The following is a 24,718-nucleotide window of genomic DNA, read 5'->3' on the forward strand; positions in this document are numbered from 1 at the left end:
TAGAAAGGATGGACTTTTCAGGAAACGATGTCGGAACAATTAGTTAGCCTTGGGGGGGCGGGGGCAAACTGATCCCTACCTCATTCCTTATTCCAAATAAATTCCAGATGGATCAAAGATTTAAATATTAAAACAAATATTAGAAGAAAATATAGGTATTGATATTATCCTAAACTCAGAAACAACAAAAAATGTATAGCTTCCTACTCGGCGGCAACCACCGCACAAGCCGGACTTCGCTCGCTGGCAACTCGCTCCGCTTCCTCGGCAGCCATGTCTGATAAACCTGATATGGCTGAGACAGAGAAATTTGATAAGTAGAAATTGAAGAAAACAGAAACGCAAGAGAAAAATCCACTGCCTTCAAAAGAAACGATTGAACAGGAGAAGCAAGCAGGCGAGTTGTAATGAGGCGTGCGCCGCCAATATGCACTGTACATTCCACAAGCATTGCCTTCTTATTTTACTTATTTTAGCTGTTTAACTTTGTAAGATGCAAAGAGGTTGGATCAAGTTTAAATGACTGTGCTGCCTCTTTTCACATCAGAGAATGGACAACTACTGACAACGAAGGCTGCGCCTGCCTCTCCCATCTGCCTGTCTGGCTGGCAAGGAAGGAAAAGAACTTGCTTGTTGGTGCAGGAGGAAGCTGGGCAGGACGACAGTGAAATCTAGAGTAAAAAGCAAGCCGGTCCACGGTGTCCTGTGGACTATAAAATGCAGTTTAATCGGAGTGCCATTTTTTTGTTGTTGTTCAAATGATTTTAATTATTGGAATGCACACTTTTTAAATATACAAATAAAAAGTTTTAAAACCTGAAAAAAAATGTATAGCTTCCTAATAGCACATGAAAACTAAAATAAAAACAATGATCTGTGGAAAATATTTGCAACATTTATGATAAAGAGAAATTTTACTTAGTATATAAAGAGCTCTTTTAAATCCAGTAAGAAAAAGCCCAACACCAGAATTTAAAAATGGCCAGTGGATGTTGATTACCTGATTAGTCTCTCCATAATCAAATAACTTTGTCAAGTATTATAGATGTTAAAAAAATTCAACTAAAAATCCTCTAATACTTTATTTTTTTAATCTCCTTTATTTTTCTGGACCAAGACTGAATCTTTTCTCAAATACATAATCTGAATCTCTGTTCAGATGAATATTTTGCCATCTTTATTTTGACTGCCCTTGTTTTCAAAATGTATACTTCAACTGCTTTTCAAATGTACATTTACCTTTTGAAATATGTTTACTTGTGAGCACAATGGCCTCCCTTTCCTGTGGATCCCAAAAGAATACATGAAAAGATACGGGGATAGATCTTTGTACTCATTTGAAAAGAAATGTAGAAGTGATGTGCTAAGATCTGAGAGTGTGATAGTTGCTGAATTCTGGTTGGTTTCACTCAATCCCTCTCGTTTCTTCTTGCATGCTGATCCATGACAAAAGCCGTACTTCAAAATTTCCAAGGCTGTGGTTTTATTTCCACAACATATATGAAAGAGTAATTCATTAAAAAAAAAAACCCAAATGGTCAATGGACACATAAAAATGCTCAACCTCACTAGTAATCAAAGGGATGCAAATTAATACAACATTGAGATCATTTTTATCTCTTCGATTGAAAAAAATTGAGAAGACTGATAATTGTGTTGACTTGGGGGTGGAGAAACAGGGCACTGTTTTGGTAAGGGCCTTTGTGGCTGGGTCTAACTTGACAGGTTTCCTGAACTTAGAATCTGAAAGTGGGCAGTTCCCTTCTCATTCCCTTCCACCCCAGAAGGCTCTACGCTCTATGGTCTTTTTCCCAGCTCTGCGTGCCTGAGGGGCAGATGTTGTGAGGACATGAAAGATCCTGTTATCCCTTTATTTAGAGTATTAGCTAGCTCCACTCCTCTCCTTTGAGAGAGAGGCACTCTTCAAGACACTCTCCCTGAATGAATGTGATCCAGCAGAATTTTCTGAATCTCCTCTACAGGGAAGAAGATGGCAGTTTTCTTTTTGATTTAAGAAAATAATAATTTGTTCAAGTTACTCTTTTCACCAGCGCCCTACCACAAAAAAGAACTTCCTGCCAGTTTGATTAGTGTGCAGTAGTTCTGTAGAGACTGAGCAAGTCTTGGTACCCTGACTGAACCAAGTTTCTAGACCTCCAGAAGTGAGGATCAGACCCTAGACTATTGTGATCCCACCCAGGCAATAGCCCCTATAAGAGATCAGCAAAACTCTTTTATCCATTCCTTCAGGAAGTATTTATTGCATACTGACCACATGCTAGGCACTGTTACAGGCACTGGGAAATACTGCAGTGAATAAAATACACAGAACAGACAAAAATGTCTGTCCTGAAGGAGATTACAATCTAGTATGCTTGATGGGTATTTCTGTTTATTCATTTACTCACTTGAGCATTCATTCAATAAATGTTTATTGAGCATATAATAGGTGCCAGACACCATATTGGATCAGTAGTTAAGTCTAGCATAATCAGAGTTAATGGCCCTAGGAATTTTTTAAAAATTGAGATAAAATTCATCACTTCAATTATTTTAAAGTATACCATTTCAGTGGTTTTTAATATATCCACAGTGCTGTGCAACCATTACTATTGTCTAATTCCAGAATATTTTCATCACCTCAGAAAGAAACCTTGTACCCATTAATTAGTCATTTCCCATTCCTCTCTCCCATAAGCCACACTGGCAAACACTAGTCTGGTTCCTATCTTTATAGATTTGCCTATTCTAGACATTTCATATAAATGGAATCATATATGACTTTTTGTGTCTGGCTTCTTTCACTTAGTGTAATGTTTTCAAGATTCACCCATGTTGTGGCATGTATCAGTACTTCATTCCCTTATATGGTTGAATAATATTCCATTATGTGGATATACCACATTATGTTTATCCAGTTATTGGTCAATGCACATTTGAGTTGTTTCTACTTTTTGGCTATTATGAATAATGCTACTATGAAGGTTTGTTACAAGCTTTTGTGTGAATGTTTTCACTTCTCTTGGGCATATGCCTAGGAGGGGAGTTGATGGGTCATATGCTATCTCTATGTTTAACTGACTCAGGAACCATCAAACTGGTTTTCACAGCAGCTACACTATTTTATATGGTCATCTGCAATGTATGAGGGATCCTATTTGTCCACATCCTCACCGACACTTGTTACTTTCTGTGTTTTATTTTTTTAATAGCCATCCTAGTTGGTGTGAAGTGGTGTCTCATTGTGGGGTTTTGATTTTCATTTCCCTGATGACTAAAGATGTTGAGCATCTGTTCATATGCTACATGGCCATTTGTATATCTTATTAGGATAAATGTCTATTCAAGTTCTTTGTCCATTTTTTTAATTGTTTTTTTGTTGTTGTTGTTGCAGTTGAGTTCTAAGAGTTCTTTATATATTCTGAATACAATACCATTATCAGATATATGATTTGCAAATATTTATCTCTCATTCTTTAGGGTTTCTTTTCACTTTTTTGCTGGTATTCTTTGAAGCATAAAGTTTTTAATTTTAATGAAGTCTAAATTATCTATTTTTTCCTTTTGTTTCTTGTGCTTTTGGTGTCATATCTAAGAAACCATTGCTAATGAACATGATTTACTCCTATGTTTCCTTCTAAGAAGTTTAAGATTTTTAGCTCTTATATTTGTCATTGATATATTTTGAGTTGATTTTTATATATGGTGTGAGTTAGGGATCCAACTTCATTCTTTTGCGTATGTCTATCCAGTTGTCTCAGCACCAATTGATGAAGAGATTATTCTTTCCCCATTGAATGGTTTTGGTACCCTTGTTGAAAATCAATTGGCCAGAGATATGTGGGTTTATTTCTGTACTCTCAGTTCTGTCCCATTGGTCTGTATGTCTGCCCTTAAGCCAATACTACACTGTTTTTGATTACTGTAACTTCATAGTATTGAAACCAGGAAGTGTGAGTCCTCCAGCTTTGTCTTTTTCAAGATTGTTTCAGCTATTCAGGGTCCTTTGCAGTTCCATATGAACTTGAGGATTGGCCTTTCCATTTCTGCAAGGAAATTTTGAAATTTTGAAATTTTGATAGGGATTGCTTTGAATCTGCAGATCACTTTGGATAGTATTGCCATCTTAAACAATATTGCCTTCCAATCCATCAATATGGGGTGTCTTTCCATTTAGTTAGGTCTTCTTTAATTTTATTCAGCAATGTTTTGCAGTTTTCAGCACACAAGTCTTGGACCTCTTTGGTTTAATTTATTCTTAAGGATTTCATTCTTTTGGATGCTATGATAAATGCGAATGTTTTCTTAATTTTCTTCTTGGATTGTTCATTGCTAATGCATAGAAATACAATTGATTTTTGGATGTTGATCTTGTATTCTGCAAATTTGCTGCATTTATTTATTAGCCTAAGCAGATTTTTCTGTAGTCTTTGTAATTTTCTGTATACAGGATCATGTCATCTGTGAATAAATTTTTCTTCTTCCTTTCCAATTTGGATGACTTTTCTTTTTCTTTCTTTTTTTTAAACTGTAGCTTTTTCTAAAAAATAGATTTATTTAATTTATTTATTTATTTATTTTTGGCTGCGTTGAGTCTTCGTTGCTGCGTGTGGGCTTTCTCTAGTTGTGGCGAGTGGGGGCTGCTCTTCATTGCAGTGCACAGGCTTCTCATTGCAGTGGCTTCTCTTGTTGCGGAGCACGGGCTCTAGGCACGTGGGCTTCAGTAGCTGCAGCACGTGGGCTCAGTAGTTGTGGCTTGCAGGCTCTAGAGCGCAGGGTCAGTAGTTGTGGCACACGGGTTTAGTTGCTCCGCTGCATGTGGGATCTTCCCGGACCAGGGCTCGAACCCGTGTCCCCTGCATTGGTGGGTGAATTCTTAACCACTGCACCACCAGGGAAGTCCTGGATGCCTTTTCTTTTTCTTGCCAAATTGACCTGACTAGAACTTCCAGTACTATGTTGAATAGCAGTGGAGAAGAGATATCTTTGTCTTGTTCCTGAATTTAGGAGGAAAGCTTTCAGTCTTTTACCACTGCGTATGATGTCAGCTGTTAATTTTTTATAAATGCCCTTTATCAGGTTGAGAAATTTCCTTTATATTCCTAGTTTTCTGAGTGTTTTATCCTGAAAGAGTGTTAAGTTTTGTAAATTTTTTTCTGCATCAGTTGAGATGATTGTGTAGACTTTTTCCTTCATCCTACTAATGTGGCGTATTACTACATTGATTGATTTTCTTATGTTGAACTACCCTTGCACTTGTGGGATAAATCTCACCTGGTCATGGTTTATAATCCTTCTGATACACTGCAGAATCTGGTCTGATACTATTTTCTTGAGGATTTTTACATTTATATTCATAAAGGATGTTGGTCTGTAAATTTCCTTTCTTGTGACGGCTTTGTTTGGCTTTGGTGTCAGGGTAATGCTAGCTTCAAGAATTAGAAAGTATTCTCTCTAATTCTATTTTTTGGGGAGAGTTTGAGAAGGGTTGGTGTTAATTATTTTTTAAATGTTTGGTAAGATTCACCAGTATTGACATCTGGTCCTGGGCTTTTCTTTATTGGAAGGTTTTTTTTTTCCCCTTGTTTTTGTTTGTTTGTTTTTTAGGCCATGCTGCAGCATGTGGGATCTTAGTTCCCTGACCAGGTATCGAACCCGCACCCCCTGCATTGGAAGCACAGAGTCTTAACCACTGGACTGCCAGGGAAGTTCCTGGAAGGTTTTTGATTACTGATACCATTTCTTTACTTGTTATAGATCTGTTCAAATTTTCTATTTCTTCTCAAGTCAGTTTCAGTCATTTTTATCTTACTTATTTTTTAAAAGTGTTTTTAAAATTAATTAATTAATTTTTGGCTGAGTTGGGTCTTCGTTGCTGCACGCAGGCTTTCTCTAGTTGTGGCGAGCAGGGACTACTCTTCGTTGCAGTGTGTGGCCTTCTCATTGCGGTGGCTTCTCTTGTTGCAGAGCACAGTCTCTAGGTGTGCAGGCTTCAGTAGTTGTGGCACGTGGGTTCAATAGTTGTGGCTCACAGGCTTAGTTGCTTCACAGCATGTGAGATCTTCCTGGACCAGGGATCAAACCCGTGTCCCCTGCCTTGGCAGGTGGATTCTTAACCACTGTGCCACCAGGGAAGTCCCTTTTAAAAGTGTTTTCAACATATGCATGAAATCTACTTTTCATTTCTGATCTTGTCTTCCTTATTTATGTCTTCTTCCTTTTTTCCTTGAATAATCTCACCAAAATTTTGCCAGTTTTATTAATCTCAAAAAATTTGGATTTGTTGATTTTTTCTATTTTATGTATAGTTTCTATGTCACTAGTCTCTATTTTTTTCTCTTTCTTCTGCACTTTGGTTTTTGTTTTAATTCATTGATTTTCAGCCTTTTATATATATACATATATACATATATATATTAGGCTGGGCTATATAAAATTGTCTTTTTTATAGGAAAATGATGATCAAATATTGGCAGTTTAATGTGATTCATTCTAATACTTAAGGCTAAAAAGGTTTGCTGTAAGCAATATTTCCCACAAGTTAAAAAAAAATGATATTACAAAGTTATTTATTGTTTATGAGTGCATTTATTGGTAGTAAAAGTACAAGTCATACATGGGAAATATACACACCAATTTCAGGGTAGTAGTTACCTCTGGGAAGGGAAGGAGGTAAAGGGATATATGTGTAATATTTTATTTCTTACAAAGAAAACTTTAAACTATAAATAAAGATGTAAAGCAAATAAGGTAAATTATCAATATCTGTTTAATTTTGTTGGTGGGACAATCCCACAAGATTTGATACTTAGAATTTTTGTTATCATTCAGTTCAATATATTTTCTTATTTTAATATAATTTATGATTTCTTTCTTCCTTTTTTAACCTTTGGGTTGTTTGGAAGTCTATTTTCAAATTCCTAAGCATATGGACATTTTCTAGTTATCTTTGTGTGTGTGTGTGTGTGTGTGTAAATAAAGAGAGAGAAAGAGCGAGAGATGTGGTAATACATCTACATTTGAGGAATCTGGGTGAAAGGTATATGGGAATTCTTTTTTAGCATTCTTGCAACTTTCTTATGTCTGAAATAATGTCAAAATAAAATGTTACAAAAATCTAAAAAAAAAAGATTTGCCTTTTCTAGAGACTCATGCTTAAAATGAATTTTGCTTCACATAATATTAATCCTAAAACCCTTGTATTTTAAACTTTCTCCTTTTAGCTCTTCCTTTTATAATACATTAAACAAGTTGCTATGCTAAAAAATTCCATTACTCATATTTGATATTCACTATACCTCATGACTATATCCAACTATGGCATATTGGGTTCTGTTAGTGAAATTAGCCTGTGTTTTTCTTGTTGGGATAAATGTATCATGTTACTAAATGTTATTATTTAATTTTCACAAATCTCCATAAGAATTATTAATATCATTTTATATAGTCAATATTCACTTACACTTACCTATGTACTCATACATATATATATATATATTTTTTGATCATCATTTCTTTCTAAATCTCAGGTTTTATATCTGGAATAATTTTCCTTCTGCCTGAGGTATGTCTTTTAGAATTTCCTTTAGTGTGAGTCTCTTGCTAGCAAGCTCTCTTAGGTTTTGCTTGTCTAGAAATGTCTTTATTTCATCTCAAAATTTAAATTGGAATTACCAAAAAGTACATGTAAAAAATGAACAGTGTCATCATTACTTTCTTATTGTTTCCTTTTTCACTCAATATCAAATTTTGCTTTATTTTATTGTTGTTCTTGTTTGTATAGTTTTTTCCTTTAATTTTCAAAACTGTCAGTCCTACAGAGAAATTGACAGCCTGTATACTCTTTACCTGGATTCACTAACTGTTAATGTTTTGCTACATTTTCTTTCTTCTTCTCATTTTCTTCCCCTCTTTCTCTTCCTCCTTTCTTCTTCCTCTCTCCTCCTTTTTCTTCCTCTTCTTTTTCTCTTTCTTGTTAACACTAACCCAGTTAAGAGTACATTGTAGATATTATGACACTTCACACCTAATTCTTCAGTATGTATCTCTTGAGAACATAGACATTCTCCTGTATTACCACAAAATAATTATTATAGGATGCTAATGTTAATACAATATTATTACCAAATATTAAGTCCACATTTACATTTCCCCAATTATTCCAATAATGTCCTTTACACATTTTTTAAAAATCCATGAACCACCCCAGGACCATTGTACATTTAGTTGTGCTGTCTGTGATGTGTGAAGAAGTATCTTTCTTTATATGTATTCTGCTTGTGAATCATCAGGTTTCTTTAATCTGTTTATTGCTTTAATCTGTTTATTCCTTCATAGGTTCTGGAAAATTCTCAGTCATTACTTTCCTGTATATTCTCTTTGTCCAATCTTTCTCTCCTCTCTCTATGGAACTCTTATGAAATACAGTAAATCCTCATTATTTGTGGATTCCATATTTGCAAATTCACCTACTTGCTAAAATTTATTTGTAACCGCAAAATCAATACTTTGTAGTGTTTTGTGGGCATTCCTGGACATGTGCAGAGTGGCAAAAAATTTGAGTCACTTGATGTGCATGTTCCCAGCTGAGGTCAAACAAGGTGATGCTCTGCCTTCTTGTTTCAGCTCTCCTACTATAAACAAGTGTCCTTTTTGCAGCCTATTTAGTATCATGTTTTTTGCACTTTGTTTAAAATGCAATGTTGATTTTGTTGGTTATTTCTACTGGTTCTTGCTCTTGGAGTCTAGTTTCCTTGTGTGCTTGGTCATCTTGGACTGTGTGTCGCTCATTGTATTTAATTTTTTTTGTAAGAATAATTTGAGATCAAGAGTAAAGGTGTTTTCTGTTGGTAGGAATATAAGTTGATGCAGCCACTATGGAAAACAGTATGGAGGTTCCTTAAAATACTAAAAATAGACCCACCGTATGATCCAGCGATCCCACTCCTGGTCATAATATCCAAAGAAAACTCTAATTCGAAAAGATACATGCACCCCAATGTTCATTGCAGCACTATTCACAATAGCCAAGGCATGGAAGCAACCTAAATGTCCATCAACAGATGAATGGATAAAGATGTGGTCTATATATATTTATATTTATATATTTACACACACACATATATATGAAGTGGAATACTACTCAGCCATAAAAAAGAATGAAATAATGCCATTTTCAGCAACATGGATAGACCTAGAGATTATCATATTAAGTGAAGTAAGTCCGAAAGAGAAAGACAAATACCATATGATATCACCTATACGTGGAATCTAAAATATGACACAGATGAACTTATTTACAAAACAGAAACAGACTCACAGATATAAAAAACTTATGGTTACCAAAGGAGAAAGGCGGTGGAGGAGGAATAAATTAGGAGTTTGGGATTGGCAGATACAAACAACTAATTATAAAATAAACAGCAAGGTCCTACTGTATAGCACAGGGAACTATATTCAATATACTGTAATAAACCATAATAGAAAGGAATATGAAAAAGAATATATATATATGTATATATATATAACTGAGTCACTTTACTGTACACCAGAAACTAACACAACATTGTAAATCAACTATACTTCAATTAAAAAAAAAAAGAGTAAAGGTGTCTTCCTCCGAAGAGGATATGGATTTGTTTCTGTTAGGCACTTGGGGGTACCAGCAATATGGGACTGACTTAAGTCTAGTTCAAGGATTGAAGTTCTCAGAATGACCCAGAGAGTCAGATTTGAGCTGTATCCTATGTAAGGACTGTCCCAATTCTGGTTCACCATTTCCCTGAGGGTGTAGCATTTTGGGGTCCAAGCTTATTGTGGGGAGAGTCTCCTGTTTGTGAAGGCTCTGGGCTTTGACTTCTGTCCTGCTGCCACTTGTTCTGTGAGTTTCCAATGTGAAAATTTGAAATTTTTGGAATTGTCAAAAACCCCCAGGGAAGAAGTTCCTTTTGTTCTTATTCACCTCTCCGGTGAATATTTTCCCTTTACTTTTGGTCTGGTAGTTCCACACTGTCTTGTTGGGTCTTTTATGCTTTTAAGATGGTAATTTTTATATTTTTATCCAGGGTTTTCAGTTGTTTTCAGTAGGAGGGTTGTCCAAATAATCTAGCCCTCAATGACCAGAATTAGGAAGCTAGCATTTAATTCCATCCCATTTTATTTTCTATCTCTTCTGCAAGGTGAGAGCCATTCCTGTCTGTTCTTTCAGGCTCAATTTCTCATCTCCTGTATGTGAAGATATATTTCCACAAGAATAAGCAGTAGTTATAAGGCAAAGGACAGTTCCCCAGGGCAAAAAAAGAAAACAAAACAAAAACCTGCAGAAACATAAGGTAACTCTAGTTCAACTACACCCAACGATTTTTGCAACAGTTTACATTACCCAACAGAACTCAGTTCATCAGTCTAAAAACATCTTCATTCAGGTTGCTTCATAGTTTCCTTCAAGAACAAAGCATCTGGGCTTCCCTGGTGGCGCAGCGGTTAAGAATCCGCCTGCCAATGCAGTGAGAAGCCCACGCACCGCAATGAAGAGTGGCTCCCGCTCGCCTCAACTAGAGAAAGCCTGCGTGCAGCAACGCAGACCCAACGCAGCCAAAAAACAAAACAAAACAAACAAAGTATCATTATTTGCTTCGCATGTATGGAACTGAAGGGCCCATTCAAGGGTTCTCCCCAACCTCTCCCCAGGAAGGAGCAGTTTGAATTAAAGACGGATTCACATTTCCAGTTTCCAAGCTCTGTGCTTGTTTTTTGTAAATAACAACCTTCTCAACTTCTATGCACCAATATTTTCAAAAAATTCCTAGACCTCACAATTCATTCTAGGCACCTTGCTAACTTTCCATCATAACAGGCAGAGTCCAACTGACTCTTTCCTCCATTGTTCATGTTCCCAACCTTGGATAGTTTAAATGGAACAAAAGTTGATAACCTGCAATGCTGCCTTTCATAAAAGCTGCCTGTTGCTGAATAGGTCTTGCCAACACATTTGCTTATAAAAAACAGGCACCTCTGTGGCAATATTTTATTCCAATGATGCTATTTCCATTCTACCAGTACCTGCCAGAAATGCAATTGTTTTGGTTAATTGCCCTTAGTACAATGGAGGCAACTGTTTAGCTTTACATTTTTTGGTCTTGTGTTTTGGCTGGCTAAGAAGCCCAAGCTGAGGTGTTTACTGAATAGGAAGAATAATGAATAAGGAAGAATATGAATAAGAAAGAGGGTGGTACTTGAAGGGGCTCTCTATTGGTTTTTAAATTTGAAAATTAGTGCTCACTGTCTAGCAAGTTTTCATTCATTATTTGATATAAGTACAGGATATTTCAAAGAAGCATCTTAAAATATTGAGTTTTAGAACAATTTGTTTTAACACGAGGAATTTTGTATAGTGGGTATAGATGGGAAATGGAGGGAGAGTGTCTCTGTGTAACAGAAAATCCATCAGAAAAAAGGATGAAGGGAGGGAGGGAGGGAGTCAGCTGCTTCTTAGGCAAAGGAGAAGAATGGACAATTTGGTTAAAGCTGGCCACCTGCCGCCTCCTGTCCCTCCAAGTCTGTAGGGACATTCGTTGAGGATATTCTAGGTTATGACATGGTAACAAATAACTCCCAATGTTAGTGCCTTAATGCAACAAAGATGTATTTGTCTCTCATATCCAATGTAGGTCTGAGGGACTTCCTAGCGCAACTGTACCTCTATGTGGTAACTATTCCCTCCAGACTGATGGCGACTTTGCCATCCAATAATCGTACCCTCTTAAACATCTGGTTGTTTTAACCTTAGTTGGTGTAATATGGGAAGAAAGAGAGTTTGAGGATCTTGCACAAGTAATTAAATACTCTGTTACAGAAGTGATACATGCCACTTCAGCCCGTAAGCCACTGGCCAAACTTGCCATATGGCCCTGACCAAGTTCATGATAGATGGAGAAGTGTAATCTCCTATGTGCTTGGAAGGAGAGGAGAATCAGACATCAATGAGCGTGAGAAGTCTCTACCACAGAGGTGCACAACTGAGGCTCTTTCCCTGTCTTGCAAGTTATTGTGTCATAAAACATAAGTGGAAATGTATGGTTCTTAGCCACAAAATACAAGCCTGTCAGATGTATGGCTGTGGCACACGGTGTAGAGGAAGGAGCCATTTGTTTTTAGAAAAACTCACTCCCACTCCTACTGCCATTAGGATAAAGTCCAAGTTCTGATTTCATGGTTTGCAAGGCTCTCCACTACCTTGTTAAAAAGAAAAGCTCCAGGCCCAAAATAGCGTCACTCGTGCTAAGGCCTATGATACCAAACCTAGATTTAATGCCTAACATAATTGCAATTTTGACATTCACTGGAAATGTAATCTTCATCACCCAGTCTGGAACTTTCTGGTCAGCACTGACAAGGTCATTTGTCACGTGGGCTCTCTCCATCCCCTGGAGAAAGGACAGTTTATTTGTCTTCCTCACCAGGATGTGAGCTCCATAAGGGCAGAGACCACCACGTCTGTCTTGTCCAATGCCTAGCACGTGGCTTAGCAATTAATGGGTGTTCATAAACGTTTGTGAATGAATTACTAAGTAAAGGAATGAATGAATGTCAGACATTCTGTAACTCCTGATGTCAGGATTCTCCCGGTACCTCAGCCTCCAAAGAAATTGCTGAGTTTTCCTGGGAAGGAACTCCCACCGATTTTCTTGTTTAATTTGACCCATACTTGCGGCACAATCTTCCAGATACACACAGGGCAAAGCAGCCAAGTTCAGGGGTTGGAGGATGAGGCAATAGGGCAGTGGCGGTGCTTGTGTTCCTGGTAGGTTAGTAGTATTGCCTGTGTGGATGAAGGCTGTTTTTTTCATACTTGTAATTACAAAATTTTTTAGACAATTTCAACACAGTGTAATAAATGTTATCATAAAGATACGTGCAGGAATCACTTTCTAGTGATCAGTTATTCATTTACACTAGTAGAGTTATTCATTTACACTACCTACAGCATTTCCTCTTCATTTTTGGGTCCCCAGTGTCATGGCCATTGCCTCTTGCATCACAGAGATTTTTTTTAATTAAAGTATAATTGACCTATGCCACTATGTTAGTTCTAGGTGCACAACATAGTGATTTTTAAACTTCTTCTTCATATCACATCTGTCTCTCTCAAGTGGAATGCCAATTCCATGAGGACTGGTGCCAAGTTTTCTACTACTTTTGGAGGCCTCCAACTTTGCTGGCCCAGTGCTTACCAGTAGATAAAGCAGCAGCCCCAGGGGCTGATTGAAAGTTTGTGTGCAGGGAGGTTGATTGAATGCTTTGTTTAGCTCACCTTGCCAGAGGTAGCAAAGTTTGGCTGTTGCTGATTGGTTGCTGATGATTTTGAGGCTCACTGGCAAAGATAACCGGATGAGAAGCGTGCTCTTGCCCTTGTTTTATAGTGGTGTGGGGTGTCCTCTTGAGTGCAGGCATGGCCGTATGCTAATACTGGGTTATTGTTATAACAACTTTGCTGTGGGAATAAAGTTTCTCCCCAGGTCTTTGTTATTCATTTTAATGTGTAAACATGTCAACTACGGAGTCTCCTTGGAAAATCCCACCAGCCACTTCTGAAAAGAAAAAGGGGCACTTTACAGCTGGAGGAAGAGATTACTCTTGTCCTACCCTCTGTATAATGAATGTCACAGCTTTGATTTTACTGTGCCTTTTAGTCTTCTCCTGGAGTTTAACTAACCATGAACCCTTTACAACTCACCCCAGAGAACCTATGGATTCATTTATATGTTATGTCCTAGAAACACTGAGATAGGCAAGGTACAGTAAAAATTCAAAGGTTTGTGATAAGAATTAACCTAAGTTTCAACACAAGGGTTGCAGAATTCTTTAGTAAATGATCTCTAAATAAACATTTACCTGTGTTAAAAAAGATCAAAGTTTTAAGGAGATTCTAAGCTGAATCCTTTTGTAAACTAGATAATTCATGCATTGTGAATAAGTAACCCATACTTGATCTGGTTTAATAATTTGCATTTTTCATATTGGATTTTTCTAAGGTCAGGTACAATAATCCTGAGAAATTAGTTACTCGTGTAATTATTCTTGGTAAGTTCTAACCACCCACTTTCCAATATGTACAGTTGTAAACCAGTGTTGTAGACATTAGTGCTATTAACCAAGTTTTTCAGGTTCTCTGGGGCACATGGTAGGATTTCACTTCTTGGCCTCCTTGGGGTTGGGTGGGGCCATGTAGGTTGTGAGTAGTTACTATGGACTGAATGTTTGTGTCCCCTCAAAATTCATAATTGAAGCCTTAATCCCCAGTGTGACGGTATTAGGAGGTAGGCCTTTGGGTGGTAATTAGGTCATGAAAGCAGAGCCCTTATGAATGGGATTAATGCCCTTATAAGAAGAGATGTGAAAAAATTAAAAAAGAGTAAAGTAATGAATAACAAAGAAAGAAGAAGAAAAGAAGAGACACAAGAGAGATGCTCTCTCTCCCTCCCATATGATGACACAGTGAGAAGGAGACCATCTGTAAGCCAGGAAGAGAATTCTCATCAGGAACCAAATCAGGTGGCACCTTGATCTTGGACTTCCCAGCCTCTAGAACTGTGAGAAATAAATCTCTGTTAAGCCATCCAGTCTATGGTTTTCTGTTATAGCAGCCCAAGCTGAATAAGACAGTGGTAATATGTCATTTCTAGACCAGAGCACTTAGTTACCAATGGTAGGACTCTGGAGCTTTCTCTTTCCATCACGCTGGGTCCATGAGCAATCTTAACGAGCAGAGAGCCCTGCCAACTCATGACAGACATGAAGCATGAGTGAGAAGTAAATATTTGTTATTTTAAGCCACTGAGATTTGAGGGTTGTTACCCTAGCAGATCCTAGCTTATCCTAATTGATACACACAGGTGTAGCAAGGGCCTTGCTACCATACAGAGGAGAAATCGGGGATGTTAATCCAAAAGTCTGTTATGCTAGGGGAGCCATCTGTCCATCTGTAGTTTCCCTCTCAGGCTATTTGGTGGCTTCACCTAATAATTAACCCAGGTAGGACTGGTGCCCTCTCAGCCCTATAACAATTGGAATCCTGGAAGGTAATCTGTAAGCTGATACAATTCCCTTCCAGAAACCCTCCAATCCTGTCTCTTCCAGACCAGCGGCATACTGAACTACACTGTAGGTCTTGTAAAACAAAAATTCGAGGGCTATCTGAGTCATGATTCCTTCAGTGACTATTCTTTTGCTAACAGATCCTGTACCCTTAGTCAAGAGGTGACCGCCTGACCTGAAGTGGACTAATCAGAATCCTTCCCCAGAATTTTTCATACTAATATAGGATACGAGCTGTAAAGATATAAGCCAAGATCTGTTTAAAGCCTTCTTCCCTACCTTGCATAGAAAATCTGACAGCAGGAGGTAGAAAAGTAAACATTCCAAGAGAAGCAGCAATGAGAAATAGAGAAATGGAGATCTAGAGATAGTGAGCGAGAGCCAGCTAATGGTATTTGTGTCCCTTCAGCCAGTCATCACTGAGGTCAGCTCCATCCCTGCCATTTATACATTTTTGGTTCTTGAGTCAATAAAGGTACTCCCCCACCCCCATTGCTTATTTGGCTCAGGCTAGTTTGAGTTGAACTTCTACCACTTACAACTAAATGAGTCCTGATTAATAAAGTGGTTTAAGCAACTCTCTCTCTTCTTATTCTTATTTTAATGTGACTTTATGTCAGTGTTTCCCAACTCTTTTACATCACAACACAAATGGAAAGTGATTACATTTGTATGGCACCTGGGGGTAAGCTGGAGGGGATTTGTGGGTGTCTATATGGGAAAACATTCATTACTTGTTTGTATCATTCAATTTCAGTTAGAAAAATGAATAGAAAATATTCAAGAAGATATTAAATATTTATGTCAAACTTATAAGTAAAATATTTTCAAAAATGTTTCATGAAAAACTTGAGGTTGCTTCCTTCAATATAACATTTTACATCTGGTGTTGTGCTTGAAATGATTATGAACAATTCCCTATCAAGATTTTAGTGATGACTCTTTGAATTCTTCCAGGTCACCACTGACAAGGAATTTTGTTCCCACAAGTAGGTGATAAAGACAGTTTAAACTGTGTTTTACAGTCATTCCAAAATTTACAACAGTTGAAATTATCTTTAGAGTCTAACAGCTTTTCATTTTCTTTCATTGATAAATACTATGATGAAATATCTTATGAGGACACAAATGGATTTCAATTCCAATCGAACCTTTTCATGTCAAGTGCGGTATTTCAAAATAACGATGATGCTACAATTTGCAGCACACACATGCAGTCACATGTGGCTAACTTGGATGCAACTAAAAGGGTGTATCAAACAGACGTTAAGTATGTGGCGTGTGAAGACATGGATTTGAGTCTGGTACCTGGAGCTGTGCCACCCAGCAGCTCCCCTCCTCACTCTCTCCCCTAACCTCCTTCAGACCCCTGTCCCGGGTGCACTCAGCGAGAAACAGTGGAGCAGCCGGAAGCGCCCTTAGTGCTGGCTGCCCGTGAAGACTGTAGGACAAAATTCCAGATTCTGTTCTACAGGCTCTGTCTTCTGAAGGAAAAAAAACTCTATCAAGGCTGCTAGCAGCTGGTGGTGACTGGCCTGGGGGCTCTGGCTCCCCCAAGCCCTGTCTGGTTGCTCCAAACCCTGAAAAGATAAAAAATTCTTGCCCACTTCTCACCCATTGACAGCACCCAGTGTGCCAAGGCCCGTCGGTCGGGAAGCTCTGCTTTATCTTTCACAAGAACTACACAAGAGAATGGGAGGAAGTCTCACCATTTTAGGCCTTCAGAAGAGGGGTGTCCCCTTGCATTGTCTCTCTCAACCCCTCTCTCTCTCATGTCCCCCCAGTACTTGTTCTGAAGTCCCTCCAGCATTCTAACCCTCTTCCTTGAGAAACTTAACTCATCTCCTCAAGAGAAAGAGTTGCAGAGTGTTCTGGCTTCTTCATCTGAATGCAGATGGAGGCTTGCTACTACTCCGGCTTGACAGGCTCTGAGGCTGAGGCCTATGGGTGGCGTGCCCTGCCCACACCTGAATATAACACTTCTGCTGCCACCCCCTCCAATACCCAGAGAAGCTTCTGTGCCTGTGCAAGCTTCAACCACCATGACACCAGGGATGGGGTTGGACTGCTGGACTCTAGCAATGCCATGTTGTAGAAACAGCGACAACAGCTGAAGAAAACATTTCCTAGGTGGACCGAGCAGGCTTCCAGCTTTCTTTCCTCAAAGCAACAGAAACCAGCACTGACCTTTTGAAATGAATATGTACCCCTGAGATTTGTTGAACTCTTGTGAGAGGACACACCCTAGAGAGGGCAGAAGTGTATTCCAATGATAGGTAAAGTGAGGGGCTAGGGAGAATTTAATTAGAAAAGTAATAGAAGTTTAATTGTTTCACTTCACGCTAGATAAATGGTATATACTTTTTTTTACACTTTTAATTTGTTCTTTTCCAAAACATAATTGCCTTAAGTTATTATTGGCTTCTGGCACAACTGGCCGTAAGAGAGATGTGATGACATATTAAAGGAGTGGAACAAAATGGACTGCCCTCTCTGTTAATCTTGCCTGTTGTGGACATCAAATCTCATTGCAAACCTCATTTTCTTTGGGAAGTTAATCCTTGCTCTGTCAGCTTCTTTAATCCTGGGTGTCCTTGGACAAGTGGAACAAAGCTTTTGAATTTTTTTTCCTATTTGTTCATCTGCTCAAATGTATAGGATTTAGTCCACCAGTTGACCACTCAATGTACTGAAGTGCTCCCCGTCCTGTGGCTCTGGTCTGCCTGAGGAACGTGAAGAAAAGAGCCAAGTACAAAGGAATGTTGGACCAAGTCAAGGTCCTGGGAGTTGCATTCTTTTCTTCTCCTCGGAATTATAAATATCATTTAAGTCATGAAACTGCTACCCGGTTAACAGCCAAGATACCGTCTTACCCTCAGCTGGGCTGGTATTCCAGTTCACCAATTGCACTATTCATTTCTTGTTGACCCTCATGCTTCCTCCTTTATGCTCCCCTAAGCAAGTTAAGCTTTTCCCACCATAGCATTTAGCACCCTGCTTACTTTGTCTTCCCCACTATCCTAAAAGCTCCATGAGGCCAGGGCCTAAGTCTGCCTTGTTCTCCACTGTACTTGCCACACCTGGCGTAGGCTCTGCCTGGCATAGAGTCAGCATTCAATACATATATATATATATATATATATATATTTTTTTTTTTTTAGTATGTATGTATGTATGTATGTATGTATTTATTTATTTAGGCTGTGCCGGGTATTAGTTGCGGTATGCAGGCTCTAAGTTGCGGCATGCAGACCCTTAGTTGCGGCCTACAAACTTGTAGTTGTGGCATGTGGGATCTAGTTCCCAAACCAGGGGTTGAATCCAGGTCCCCTGCATTGGGAGCACAGATTCTTACCCACTGGACCACTAGGGAAGTCCCCTCAATATATATTTATTGCATGAATTGAACCAAAGTCTATTTGGCTTGGTGACCCAAGAAAATACATTCCTTTCTCTAAGCCCTATCTGTAAAATGAGGGCTATGGGGTAGATACTCTCCAAGGTCCTTTCAAGTCCTGACATTATAGGGTTTACTTTCCTCAAACCTCAATCCAATCCCAGTCACATTTCTTACTGATGACTTCACCTTCCATTTTGTAATCCCCAAATTGTCCAGTGAGATCTTGCAATATATCCTGTCCATTTCAAAATTAGTTTGCATAGCTTCCTCTTCCCCCTTTTATTACCTCTTGTTTCAAAGAAGAAAGCTTTCTCCTTCCAGCCAAAGCTCACTCCTTCATCCATACTCTCTACCCATCCCTGCCATTCTCCTCTGGGAGCTTACTTTCATCCATTCATTCAATGAACGTTTGTTGAGCATCTACTATGTGCCAAACCCCATGCTAGACACCAAGGATAGAACTATAAGTGTCTAAGCCCTACCTTCAAAGGCTTTATACTCTTCCTCTATCATATCTCTGTAGATGCTCTCAAGTCTTTATCTTTAGCCTAGATACTTTTCCAAAGCTTCTAGTTTTTTTTTCCTGGGCATCTCCATACGGATGTCCCATCAATCCCTCATATTATATATGACATAGCCCAAACTAAACACTTCTCCTCCAAACTGTTTTCACTTCTTGTTGATATTCTTACTTGTGTTAATAATTCTATCATGATTTGAGTCATGCAGATTTGAGGTCCCAGAGTTACAGTTGCCTTCCTTCTTTTTACTACCTGTGATAGGTGAATAATTGCTCCTCACACGATATTCACACCCTAATCCCTGGAACCTGTGAATGTTGTCTTGTATGGCAAAGGGACTTTGCGGATACGATTAACAATCTTTTTTTTACATTTAAAAAAAAAAATTTTATTTAGTTATTTATTTCTTATTTTTGGCTGTGTTGGGTCTTCGTTTCTGTGCAAGGGCTTTCTCTAGTTGTGGCAAATGGGGGCCACTCTTCATCGCGGTGTGCGGGCCTCTCACTATCGCGGCCTCTCTTGTTGCGGAGCACAGGCTCCAGTCGCGCAGGCTCAGTAGTTGTGGCTCACGGACCTAGTTGCTCCGTGGCATGTGAGATCTTCCCAGACCAGGGCTCGAACCCGTGTCCCCTGCATTGGCAGGCAGATTCTCAACCACTGCGCCACCAGGGAAGCCCTGATTAACAATCTTGAGATGGGAAAATTATCCGGGTGAGTCTGATATAATCACAAGTGTCCTTAAAAGGGAGAGGCTGAGGGAAATTTGACACAGAAGAGGAGAATGCCATGTGACCGTGCAGGCAGAGATTGGAGTGACACAGCCACAAGGCAAGGAATGCTGGCAGCCACCGGAACCTGAAAGAGGCAGGGAACAGATTCTCCCTTGGAAACTTCAGAAAGAACCAGCCTTGCCTAAGCCTTGAATTTAGATCCATAAGACTCCTTTCGAATTTCTGCCCTCCAGAACTATAATAGAATAAATTTCTGTTGTTTTAAGCCACTAAATTAGTGGTAGTTTGTTACAGCAGTAATAGGAAATGAATACACTGTCCTACCTCAAATCCATTGCTAAGTCCTTTTGAGTCTCCCTCTACTTGTCTTCCAAATCCATTCTTCCCCACAGCATGGCTACCACTAAGGCCCAGTTCAAGTTCTCATGACCTTTCCCCCATGTTACTGACATAGCTTTCTAGCTAGTCTCCCTTTCTTTTTTTTTTTAATATTTATTCATTTATTTATTTATTTGGTTGCAGCAGGTGGGCTCCTGAGTTGCGGCTCACAGGCTCCTTAGTTGTGGCTCGTGGGCTCCTTAGTTGCAGCTCACAGGCTCCTTAATTGTAGTTCACCGGCTCCTTAGTTGCGGCATGCATGTGGGATCTAGTTCCCTGACCAGGGATCGAACCCGGGTCCCCTGCATTGGGAGCATGGAGTCCTATCCACTGCGCCACCAGGGAAGTCCCTAGTCTCCCTTTCTTAAGTCTTACCTCCGATTCATCTACCAGATGAATGATGTTTTTTGTTCTAAAAACAAAGTGTGGGGCTTCCCTGGTGGCGCAGTGGTTAAGAATCCGCCTGCCAATGCAGGGGACGCGGGTTCGAGCCCTGATCCGGGAAGATCCCATATGCCCAACTAAGCCTGTGCACCACAACTACTGAGCCTGCGCTCTAGAGCCATGAGAGCCACAACTACTGAGCCCACGTGCCACAACTACTGAAGCCTGTGTGCCTAGAGCCCATGCTCTGCAACAGGAGAAGCCACTGCAGTGAGAAACCGAAACACTGCAACGGAGAGTAGCTCCCACTCGCTGCAACTAGAGAAAGCCTGCACGTAGCAACAAAGACCGAACACAGCCAAAAATAAATAAGATAAATAAAAACAAAGTGTGGATCCTAGCTGTCTTAAGTATTCCAAATATTTTGGCTGTAAATCTCTACTTGAATACATCCAGAGATGAGGAGCTTCCTGACTTATGATATAGTCAAAACAATTATCAGATAACTCAAGTTGTTTGACAGTTATTCCTGTAACATTTATTAGCCTGAAGTCTACCCATCAGGCCATTCCTGGTTTCCAGCCTCTACTTCTGTCCTTACTGTGCATGTTCACTTGGCTAAGCTGAACTACCTTTCCCAGAATTTCCTTCCCTGTGTAGGGAAGACAGATTCTTGTGTGAAGCGGTAGCCATTTTGTAGCTCATACATGTTGCTCACCTGTTGACTCACTTCGTTGGTATGAGGCAAAGTCTGGTCCTGCCACTGCCCCACCTTCCCACGGATCTCTCTTCAGCATCTCCAACTCCTGGGACAGGTGTGTGTGTTTCTCAGGACACCCATACTACCAAAGTCAGTGGCGACCAGAACTGACGCGGGTTTTGGTTTGTCCTCCCGGGCTTCAGCTTGTGCTTGTGGGTTTCAGCGTGTCCTTGCTCTGCTGCATTTCACATCCATCTTCCCTTGCCAACTGCCTGCCCTGTGGACTTCAAGCTGGAATATCCGATGCAAAGACCACAGCCTGATAGAGATCCAGAGAATGCTTAACCAGCTTTCACAATTATATAATGTCAAATCTCTGTAGCAAACCCATATAACCTACATATACAGGATATATACGTAGGTATAGTGGCTCCTAGTGGCTAGGGCCACTCCTAGCGTCTCTGCTTCTTGAATTAAACCCTGACTGATGCACTCCCCCTGCTGGGACCATTTACTAGGGGATCATCCAGTTCCTGAGCTACAGTGTCAGCTCTGTCCCAGGCTCTAGGACCCACCCTGACCACAGGCCAGAGGGAAGTCGGTGATGGTAAGCCAGCACTCTGACACTCTTCCTCAGGTCACTCTTGCTTCTGGGCCAGCCTCGAGTTCAGGTCCCACTTCTGATAACTGGGCAGCTGCCTTCTTCTTGAGACCCAGTCTCCTCCAGGTTTGATAACTGGGGCCTGAGTGAGGTACACTTTTGCTCTCACCACGTTCTCACTGCAGCCCACATATGAGGCACTAAGAGGATAGAAACCAGAGAAGCTTCTGAGTGGGGACTCATGAACCACATCTTTAGAGCGCTATCATTGATTTACACAACTCCCATCTCTTTCGGCACTTATGTGTCTCCCCTTGAGTCAGATTCCTAGAAGAGGGAGTTAAGTTGGTCTAGCTCGGGTCACATGCGCATCCTTGTGTGCTAGTGATTGGCAGTACAATAGAATCCTAAGAAGTGCAGGGGACGCAGATGCTGGGTGGACAGAAGTGAGATGTTCATCACATGTCTGCCAGCTTAGTTTATCCCCAGACCTTCAGCTCAATCCAGAAGTTCACCTTTCCTCAATTATTTATATCCCATCACAGGGGGCCTAGCAAATTTCCAACTATAGCCCTTCCCAGTGCTGTTTGTGGACTACATTTTGCTGTGTTCTCAAGGTATGAATTATTCTGCCTTTTGGAATAAGGTAGAATAAGTCAATTCCTCTTTTATACAACGTTCCTTTCAAGAGTTTAAAACAAGCTTCAGACTCTGCTTGACCTCGTTCCTTCCCTCTACCTTGGAGCCATCGCTTTTTCAGACTAGACATACTTCCCAGTTCCCTCAGCTGGTCCTCACGGTCCGCTTTTTGACAGCAGGAACTATACCTTAAGGCTTGGCACAGAGTAGGTGCTCAGTCATTGATCCATTAACGTGGTTTCTATATTAATCACTCTCCTGGTCAGTCTTCTGGATGCAGTCAAATTGGCATTGGGTTCAATCGTGCACACAGACTGGTGTGGAAGAGAGTTGGAGGGATTCTTTCTTTGGCCGGGATGCTATGCTTATCTGAACGTAGTCCACTGAGCTCAGACCACATTTGGGAACATGATAGCAATAGCTCCATGATGGCTGTTGAGCTCACTTCTACTCCTCACAGACCCCACAAAAAAAGTCCAGAAGCTTGCTTAATTGCATTTTCTTGAAGCTGCTTCAAAGGGACGCACTGGCAGCAAACCAGTTGTGCCTGTGAAAGAAAACATCTTAGCGCCCACCAGCGTGTCTGCACCGATATGCTGCCCAGGAATGTTAATTCCAGAGAAATAAGGGAAAATGAGCAAAAAGAAGAAAGTAAAATCCCACAATTCTGCCATCCTGAGGCAAGCACCATGAACACTTTGGTACAATATAGTTTATAACCTTCCAAGTTTGAATTCTGACTCTGCTAATGCTTTTTGACTTTGGGCAAGTTTTTAACTTTTCCTAGCCTTAATTTCCTCATCTGAAAAACTAAGATAATAATGCCAATCTAGCAGGGCTGTCGTGAAGATCTGACAAGATAATTTATGTAAAGCACTTAACCCATAGTTACGCTGAAAATTGTAACTATTATTATTTTACCAGGTTATTCCAATTCCAAGTAACAGTCTTAACCACTCTTCTGATCTTTCTTGTGACGCTTTTCTTCCATAAAAAAAAAGAATGGGAATATAGATGGAACAAAATTGGCCATAAGTTGATGATTATTGAGAACATGGGTTCATTGTACTCTTCCCTCTACTTTCTATATGTGTGTGGGAATTTTCCATAAGAAAATGTTGTAAAAAGACAAAAAACAGTAAGAAACCCTGAATTTAGATGTTGCCCCAATTTCTGGTTACAAACTCGTTTTCTACAGCTTAGGAGCTAGCAGGAAGGGACCTTGCAACTTGGGGCTTGCAAGTATGAACTGGGGCCCAGAAGTAAGGGTATTTTGAGATGTAAGTGTGTGGCCATGAGCATTAGTTTTGGATTGCATAGTTTATGGATATTGAGGTGAATGAGTGACTTTCCCCCTACAGGGCATAAAGCCTATGAGAGGTGGTCGGGGCAGTATAGAGGTCTGCGTAGAGAGGCTAATATGGTGGTGACCCGACTGTGATGTTGAGTAGTTCTTGCTATGAAGACCCTCTGGTACTGCCTAGTTGCTGACCTTCTTCTGTCTCCCTTCCATCCTGTGAGCTTCTCCCTATCAGCTCTGAGGGCCTATTGTTAACTTTTCAGGAATTTTGGGAATCAGATAATGTCACATCAGTAGCTTGCAATTGGCCATGGTGGGAGTATTTATATGATGAAAATAAGTAAACCGTATGAGTCAGATTTTTTGTTGTTGTTTTTCTGAAGAGCTGGTTGTTAAATATTTACCAGTGTACCACCGACCAGACCATTCCAGTAAATTCCCTTTTTACTCAAATGAGCCAGAGTTGGATTCTGCCACCCCCCTCCTAGCTTCTCCGAGTAAAACAATTAGTAAAAAGGTATACCTCGAAGAGAGAGAACAGCTTGTTACTGCTGTTGCTTCGAAGAGCTAAACATGGCATGGGGCTCTTTTAAAGTCGGTGACTCCGCAGATACCATTGAAGCGCTTAATTTCCTTTTCTAATTGTCAAACAGCTCTTTGGGGGAATTCTAAGTGACAGGTACCAGCACTGGAGGCCTCCGAGAAGGCAAAATGCACAGCCTCTTCTTGAACACCTCCAACCTGATACCTTCCGTGGTGTCGTAACAAGCCTCTGTCCTCCTCTCTTTCACTGTTCACTGAGATGGAGGACTGGGCGGCACACGTCTCAGATTTAGTGGTTCACTGGTTCCTACTATCATTTCCAGTTTTCTCTCTGGTTTTCGAATACAGTTTTCCTATGGCATTGAGGAGACCTGGGTTGTACACTTAACTTTGTCACTAACTCACTATGTCAACTTGGGCGAGTC

At 40.0% G+C, this 24,718-nt stretch overlaps 1 protein-coding gene and 1 pseudogene across 2 annotated transcripts in view; both read left to right on the forward strand.

Annotated features, from left to right (window-relative positions):
- Positions 1-258: 258 nt before the first annotated feature.
- Positions 259-602, forward strand: LOC309652299 (thymosin beta-4 pseudogene; annotated as a pseudogene). Its single transcript has one exon. The product of its transcript is annotated as a thymosin beta-4 pseudogene (transcript).
- A 4,155-nt stretch (positions 603-4,757) lies between these two features.
- Positions 4,758-24,718, forward strand: part of SH2D1A (SH2 domain containing 1A) — a 174,336-nt gene continuing 154,375 nt past the window's right edge. The window contains exon 1 of the mRNA XM_082446850.1: positions 4,758-6,150. The gene's annotated coding sequence lies outside the window, so the exon portion shown is untranslated. The remainder of the gene's footprint in view (positions 6,151-24,718) is intronic.

Source organism: Balaenoptera physalus (assembly GCF_965194825.1).
Source record: "Balaenoptera physalus genome assembly, chromosome: X".
Lineage (NCBI taxonomy): Eukaryota > Metazoa > Chordata > Mammalia > Artiodactyla > Balaenopteridae > Balaenoptera > Balaenoptera physalus.